Source organism: Rattus rattus, chromosome 12, assembly GCF_011064425.1.
Source record: "Rattus rattus isolate New Zealand chromosome 12, Rrattus_CSIRO_v1, whole genome shotgun sequence".
Taxonomy (NCBI): domain Eukaryota; kingdom Metazoa; phylum Chordata; class Mammalia; order Rodentia; family Muridae; genus Rattus; species Rattus rattus.
Window position 1 is genome coordinate 71,920,461 of NC_046165.1, and position 8,587 is coordinate 71,929,047.

At 45.3% G+C, this 8,587-nt stretch overlaps 1 pseudogene; it reads right to left on the reverse strand.

Moving 5' to 3' along the window:
• Nucleotides 1-4,716: 4,716 nt before the first annotated feature.
• LOC116913076 lies at nucleotides 4,717-5,170 on the reverse strand (annotated as a pseudogene).
• Nucleotides 5,171-8,587: the final 3,417 nt, after the last annotated feature.

The window sequence follows — 8,587 nt, forward strand, 5'->3', positions numbered from 1 at the left end:
CCGGGGATCCGGATCCGTCTGTTGGGTCTGGGGACGTTTGCGAAGCTGCTCCACGCTGCCTTTACCTTTTTCTGTACCTTATACCCCGGTTGCTCTTCCGCTAGAGGAGGGGAGGCAGCAGTTCCCAGATTGGACCCCACAGTTGGTACTGATGCCAGATCTTTCCTTCTTGTTGCAGGGCGATAGTGGCCCATATGCTAGGGCTCTTGGCGGTGACTATTATCTAACACTTCAGACAAAAGGGGCTAGGTTCCTTTAAAAACATTTTTTTTAGCCTCAACCCTTTCGCCCCACCTACAAACTGAGAATATCACTTCTACACGGAAAATGAAGGCCGGGTGGGGTCTCTCAGAAGGGCTTGAGGAGGTTTGACCTGCCCACCTCTGAGTCACAGTCAGTTCCAAAAGGTGGACATTTGGGAGGCGATCTGAAAGGTACCCAGTTCCCAGAGAGGTCGTGAAGGTGTAATTGCAGTTAGAGGGTAAAGTTTATTTAGAAGCCGTGGATACAGTCGATGAGGCTTGGAGCAGAAGGAGAGGGAAGGGCCTCGGGGATGAACTCTCTTCACCTTAGGATGCTACATTCTGCCCTTTCTCCTGTGGGTCTGGAGAAGGGAGAAACTTAGGTCCTAGGAATGAGAAGAGCCGTCTGGTTCATAGGATCAAAAAAGAATCTCAAGCAGGGAAACCCTGTGACCAACCGGCTAGAGCGGTGGAGCTATTCCCAACCTTCCAGTTAAGGTAGACTCTTCAGTCTCCTTGCCATGAATGACCAGAGGTCAAGACAATGAGATTTTACTACCCCCTGGTGTCTGCCCATAAATACTGTCTGTACTGGAGAGGCCTTCTAGGGAAGGATTTTCAGAGGATGGTCTATGAATCTTACTCATCAAATCTAGTTTCCCACACGGTCTGGAACCATTGAACCTTTTCCTATCGGAACTTAACATTCCTTATACTCAAATCATTTGGTAGAATCCAGGTTTGCCCCCAGCTAGGCAGTGGGATATAAACATGTGGCATGGGAAAAAGGTACATTCAAAGGTTTCGAACTGGCGGAGTGAAGGAGTTAGGGTTTAGGTTGCAGGATACAAGTTACCCCCTCTTTCCGGGAGTTTCAGTACATGACCTGTTAATACAGGGGGTTAATAGCCCTTTCTCCATAGGCATCCCTTAGCTACTGGTGTGCATACACTGCAATCTGAGGGTGTGTGCTCTTTGATAGGTGATAAGCTTAAAGTCAGAGACAGAGATGACCAGGCTAACAGTCCCTCTCCTGCATTACAGATACTTTTCAATGTGGTTTATGTATTTCGAGTTCTTTGGAGCCTAACAAATTTCTACTTATTTCGTAGAAGAAGAAATTTCATCTTATTGAAATTATGTAACTTTCCATACGTTGTACAGGAAACGGGAAAGCCAGGGCTTGTGCCCAGCTGTCTGACGCCAGGGTCTTCACTCCTAACCAAGTTGTAAGTTATAGTACTTAGCTGTCCAAGTTCATAAAGGAACTTTATGGTACCGCCTTTTCTACCACCTCGAGATCCCATCAATATATTAACGTTGCTTTTGTAATAGTCAGTGCTGAGTGATGAGTGTGTCTGTGTGGGCCAAAGGAGAGAGAAAGTCTACTTCTACCTAGATTTGGTATAGAAGAATAGTTAGATTAACTCCTAAGAAATATTCTGTATGGTTGCAATGGAGAAACTGCGCATAGTGTTATCCTAACGTGGGGAAGGCAGAGGAAACGGCTGCGTGTGTGATGTGTATTGTCTAGTTGGTGAGCTGCAGCACAACGGCCACGCCCTAGAGGATTGGTGCTTTGGCTGCTCACTAATCCTTGGTCACCCAGAGAGAAGCTGTGGTAAGGGTCCAGCTTCAGTTCTGTACCCCAGTCAAGAGGAAATTGAAGGACCGTAAAGGAGAATTTTAGGATCAAATCTGAAGGAATGTGTTCTTGCTAGCAGCACCTTGCAAGGAAACTAGGTATCAAATTTAAGTTGCTTTGGATAAGAATAAATACATATTATATCTGCTCTATTTGGTGTGATTTTCCATTACTTTTACTTTTATTTGATTGATAACATTTCTTTTTTAAAAATTTTTTATTCGTCATTTTATTTATTTATACTTCAAATGTTATCCCCCTACCTGGCTTCCCCTCCACAATTCCCCTATCCTATCTCCCCTTCCCCCCTGCTTCTATGAGGGTGCTCCCTCACCTGCCCTACTGCCCTCGAATTCCCCTAAGCTGGGGCATTGAGCCTTCATAGGATCAAGGGCCTCCCCTCCCACTGATGCCTGACAAGGCCATCCTCTGCAGCATATGCAGCTGGAGCCATGGGTCCCTCCATGTGTACTCTTTGGTTGGTGGTTTAGTCCCTGGGAGCTCTGGGGTGGGTGTGGGGGAGGCTCTGGTTGGTTGATAATGTTGATCTTCCTATAGGGTTGCAAATACCATCAGCTCCTTCAGTCCTTCCCCTAATTCTTCCATTGGATTCTCCGTGTTCAGTCTGCTGGTTGGCTGCAAGCATCTGCATTTGTATCGGTAAGGCTCTGACAGAGCCTCTCAGGAGACCGTTATATCAAGCTCATGTCAGCAAGCACTTCTTGGCGGATTGATAACATTTCTTTAAAAGTTTATAACTCGTGGGGCTGGAGAGATGGCTCAAGAGTTAAGAGCACTCAGGCCTGGATTCAGTTCCCAGAATGGCGGGCGCGCACGCGCGCGCGCGCGCGCACGCACACACACACACACACACACACACACACACACACACATACACTAAATAAATAAATCTATTACGATTTTTTTCTGACTGACAAGCCATCAAAGCACACCACCAACTAATGCCAGGCACATCCGTTCTTTACTGGCCTGATGCCTCTACTCTGACCTGATAGGTCAGTCTGCACTCTGAGTGAGAAGTCAGTAAAGGTGCTCGCTGCCTCCTGACCACCTGAACTCTGTCCCCGAGGCCCACGTGGTGTGGAAGGAGTGAACCAACCTCTGCAAGCCCCTGACCTCCACACGTGCACCATGATGCACACACACACACACACACACACACACACACACACACACACACACATAAATAAATAAATAAAAGTAAGAAAATAATTACTATGAATCTGGAGGGTAAGAATGTAACTTGCCTAGCACACACAAAGCCCTGAATTTTATACCCAGTTTGATAGAGACTAAGTAAAAATCCAAGTCCGATCTTGACAACCCCTTCCAACGGTTCCAAGTGTTATTGGTAACGTGTTTACAACCTCTCTACCCTCTTCTCTACTCCCCCTCTCCTCAGGGTGGTCAGCCACTAGTGACCCTCCAGCCACAGTCATTTTCCAGGTCTTTAAGCATGACTTGCTCTCCCTTTCGTTTTGTGTGGACTCTAGTTTTCAAAAAGTCTAGTGGTTGGCTCTCATCCTTTGGTGCTGTATTAAAGTGTTGCTGTCTCGAAGCTCTTCCCTGGTAGCAGTCTGACTCGGTCTCCTACTGTTTTATTATTCACACTATTCATATCTTATCTATCTATATATTTATTTTTTTCTTTCTTTCTTTTTTTTTTCGGAGCTGGGGACCGAACCCAGGGCCTTCTGCTTGCTAGGCAAGCGCTCTACCACTGAGCTAAATCCCCAACCTTATATATTTATTTTTCTACTTATTCTCTGCCTCTTGCTGTAGACCCGCCCCCTTACATGTGTTATAAAAATAAACTTTGTAACGTTAGGAATTGTATTCGATTTCTGACTGATCCTTCCTAACCAGTGTCTGATCGGCCCTTCAAAGACACAGGTGCAGACCGTAAGGAGACAAGGCCCCCACGGAACAGGGATAGAGGTGGGAACATGGGAGAGGTAGAAACTGGTTAGGAATGGGACTTGGGGTTTGTTGCAGATCTTTCCCACTTCCCTGAGTTTGACCTTCACTGTTTTGTCTTCTTGAAGTTATTTGCAAACAAAAGATACACAGGACAGAATTAAAAAACAAAAAGGGTACATCTGCTAGCCAGATGTCATTGTTTTATAAGGGTTGGAGAAGGCATGTCTTAAAGGCTGGCCTTGATCTCAGAGATCCGCTTGCCTCTGCCTCCCGAGTGCTGGGATTAAAGGTGTGTGACACTACCGCCCAGCTGAGGAGAGGATTCTGAAAAGACTGCAGATCTAGTTATGGCTTTGATTAATATGTGAGCACATGGACCCTTTTATATAGCTGTACTCCGCTTAGAAATATAAGTTTATTAAATTAATTTATTTTTATGTATTTGGGTGTCTCGCGTGTGTGTGAATCTGTGAATCACATCCATGCTTGGTGTCTGTGGAGTTCAGAAGGTCAATCCTGTTGGTCTGAGGCTGTACGTGTTTGTGAACCACCATGTAGGGCCTCTGGAAGGGCAGTCAGTGTGCTTTCAATGCTGAGCTATGTCTCCAGCCCTATCTATGCTCTGTTTCTTCGTGTAGAATTGCTCATACATATTCCCATGTACTAGGGTAACTTTTTTTTTTTTTGACTAAAAGAGCTGATGATTTTATTTTCATATTTCACAATGTAAGTGAAAACTGTACTTTCGTTGTATCACTTCTCCCTCCAGAAGCGTTCTCTCTGTTAGGAAGGGAAGTTCTTTGTTGAGCATCTAGTAAGCACTCAGGCTCAGCACCAAGATCTCCTGGTGAAACAAGAAATACAAAAGGATAAAGAGTGCTTCTGCTCTTATCTGTCTGGTGGGGTCATGCCAGGCTGTGTGGGCACCATCACAGGGAGGGCAGGAGGTCTCCTCACTGAAGGCTCGGGCATCAAGGGCGTGTGGCCTCCCATAGGTGGTCTCCTCCCAGGAGCTGGTCCCACAGGCATCATCCCAGGAGGAGGAGGGCCCATCCTTGGCATCATGGGAAGGCCTCCCATGTGGGGTGCAGGCATCATGCCAGACCCAGGAGGACCGGGAGACTGGGGGGAGATGGGATCATGGCCCCTGCAGGCGGAGGAGCGAGAAGGGAGCTGGAGGGATCTTTCCTGTTGAAATGTAGCCTGGGCCTGTTCCTCCACCCATTTCTGGTAACAGTCTTTCACATTCTCTTTGTGTTTCCGACCACTGCAGTGCGTCTTCCTCACAGACAGAATCGTGGGTAAGATACGTATCACAGTAGTCACAATAAAACTTAGGCATGTTGCTCCACAGGCCGTTGGCTACCTGGGTAGGGTAACTTTCAATTCAGCTGTGATAGCACAGACCTATAATCCCAGCGCTCAGGCGGTAGAAAACTCATAGTTCTGAGGCCAGCCTCAGCTACATGGCAGATTAAGGCCAACCTGTGCTACATAGGAAAGCCTGCCTCCAAGGAAACAAGATGCTGACTTCAGTAGAAGCATCAAGTAGGTGCCCATCATCTCTTTAGTTGGTTTCAGCTTTTGAGAATTTGTATTATTTTAAGTTTTCCACTTGTTCAAAGGAAAGTATAACAGAAATTGTATAAATTTACTCTTTACTTTGAGCTATTCCTACCGGGTGTATTTGACAAACTGGAATTACTGGGTCAGACAGTAGGAGCCGTCTTATAGGTCATGGTGATGGTTCATCGTGGTTGTCACCTTGAACCAATGTGGGATCAACTAAAGCACACTCATGGCAGGGATGTTCTTCATCTGAGTATTTAAACAGAGAGACCTGCTCTAGCTGTAGGTGGCATCTCATGGTGCCAGCCCGGATAAAAGGATGCAGAAGGGGGAAACTGTGTTTTGCACGTTTGCTTTCACTCCTGGATGATCCTATCCTGTTGCTGTGGTGTCCCTTTGGTGATGTCAGAACCATCTTCTTCAGGCTTCCAACACAGACTGAAGACCAGTGGCTCTAAGGGAATCCCTGGGGCCTTCAGTGCCGGATGGGAAAAGCTGAGACTTGAAGCCTCTGTGGCTGAGTAGCTCTGGGATTCCCGGCTTCTCCAGTGTGAGACAGCCATTGCTGAACTAGGAAGAGCATGTCCTGTAAGCCAGCTTCATGACTCCCCCCGTGTACTCCTTCTAGTGAGTCTCTTCCTCTAGAGAACCCTGTCTTACTGCCAGATAAGGCAACATTGGAGGTCAGGGGTCATGAGAACGCTTCAAATATTAAAGGTTGGCTGTGAGGAATGAGACTTATTCTGAGTGGCCCAAAGTGGTCGTGCATCCGCGAATTGTTGCCATTAAGTGGAGAAATTGGTTAGGTTCCATTTAAGGGAGCCATTACCATTTAGAAATGCCAGAAATGGCACAGTATGTCCTTAAGTGGTAATTTCCCCTCAGTCAACACTTTTAATCATAGTGAAAGAGTTTTTAGAGAAACTATGTCACAAGCTTTTCAGATTTGTCATCTATTTTCCTAGTCCGATTCTTCTGTTCCAGGAATAAATTTTGTTAAAGGAGCATATATTAAAGTGGAAAAGGTGGCTAGGCATGGGGGCAAACACCTTTCATCCCAGTACTACAGAGGCAGAGGCAGGCAGATCTCTGTGAGTTCAAGGCCAGCCTGGTCTACATAGTTCCAGGCCAGGTAAATCAGAACACTGGCGGTAGCATCCTTGAGCCTTCACTGCAAACTAGAGTCTGACTCCCTTGGGCAGGTAATCTGGAGAAGAGACCATCAAGAACCAACACATCTGGGTTGGGGATTTAGCTCAGTGGTAGAGTGCTTCCCTAGGAAGCGCAAGGCCCTGGGTTTGGTTCCCAGCTCCGAAAAAAAAAAAACCAAAAAAAAAAAAAAAAAAAAGAACCAACACATCCCCATCTTCAGAATTGCCAAAAAGATAGGTAGGTTCAAGTTTACTCTAGTTCCTTTTTTTATCTTTTTCTTTCTTTTCTGTGACACAGTCTAGTATCTAGATACATAGCTCCAAATGGTTTCTAAATCATGGTCTTGCCTCTACTTTTAACAGAGTCTTGGGGCTGTTATAGGAGTGTCCAGCTGTACGTGGTAAAATTGGGAGATGTTTATTCCTCTGAGGATGCTAATTCGCTGCCATTTTGTTTGGGACAGGATGTCACTATGTGTCTCTATTTGCTTGGTATAACCTAGGGTACCCTCAAACTTACTGCAATCCTCCTGCTTCAACCTCCCAAGCACTGGGATCCTCCAGTTCCCTGAGACTGACTTTTCTATGTCCATTGCCTACCTCCAGGTCTGTCTCAGTTACTTGTCTATCACTGTGACAAAACACCATGACCAAGGCAACTTATAAAAGAAAACAGTCAATCTGGTGGCTAGAGGTTCTAGAACATTCAAGTTCATGTCGTGAAGGGAATATGGCAGCAGGTAGGCATGACACTAGATCAGTAGCTGAAAGCTTACATGTGATCCACATGTATAGGATGGGGGAGGGTAACTGGGAATGCCGAGGGCTGTGACACATCTCTTCCAATAAGGCACACCCCCTAATCCTTCCCAAACAGTTCTACCAACTGGAAACCAAACACGCAAGTATATGAGCCTATAGGGGCCATTCTTATTCAAACCACCACAAGGTCTGTGCCATGTTGTGCTTACTCACCAGACCTTTATTGTAAGGCTCCTATATTATATTAATTATTATATTTATATTATATTTAATTTATAATTATGTATAATTACTTTTATAATTATATAATTATTATTTTATTATTCTATGCTGTTTATTATTATAAGCTGCATCAAGCTGTTTGTTGCTCCAAAGCCATCACTAGTACCTAAGTGGTCAATTCCAAGAACTATTACATTATGCTGTTTGTTTTTTTCTGTCAAAAGGCATTTGCATTTCCAATGAGAGTCTGAACCCTAAGGAACCTGTAGTTGGTTGAATACTGAACACTTACTGTTTTAGTCAGGGTTCTCTAGAGTCACAGAATTCATGGGTAGTCTCTACATAGTAAGGGAATTTGTTGATGACTTACAGTACAACTCCCCAACAATGATCAGCAGCAGCTGTGAATGGAAATCCAAGGGTTTAGCAGTGGCTCAGTCCCACAAGGCAGGCAGGTGAAAAAGAGACTCTTCCTTCTTCCAAAGTCCTTATGTCATCTCCAGCAGAAGGTGTGGCCCAGATTAAAGGTGTGCACCACCATGCCTGGATCTGGGACTTGCTTTGTCCCAGGTGACCTTGAACTCAGAGATCTCCTCAGTCTCCTTAAAGGTGTGTACCACCTTGCCTTGGCCTAAGTTTTTTAGCCACTTTGCCTCAAGATCTCCATGCCAAGATCCAGGTCAGAAATTTTTATCTCCCAGACTCAAGATCAGGATCAAAGGTGAGCCCTCCAATTCTGGGTTGTAGTTCATTCCAGATATAGTCAAGTTGACAACCAGGAATAGCCATTACACTTACTCTCATTAATATAAATGTACTTACACACAGACAGACAGACAGACACACACACATACACACACACACAGAGAGAGAGAGAGAGAGAGAGAGAGAGAGAACACTCTAGGTAGACATTCTGATTTATGGAAAGAACTGATTGCTTAATAATCTGTTATGGGTTTTGTCTGTTTGTGCCACACCCAACAAAACCTCAAATTTGGTTGGGGCAGAGCTCAGTGGATAGAGTTCTTGCCTGGCTGTGAATTTCATTCCCAGGA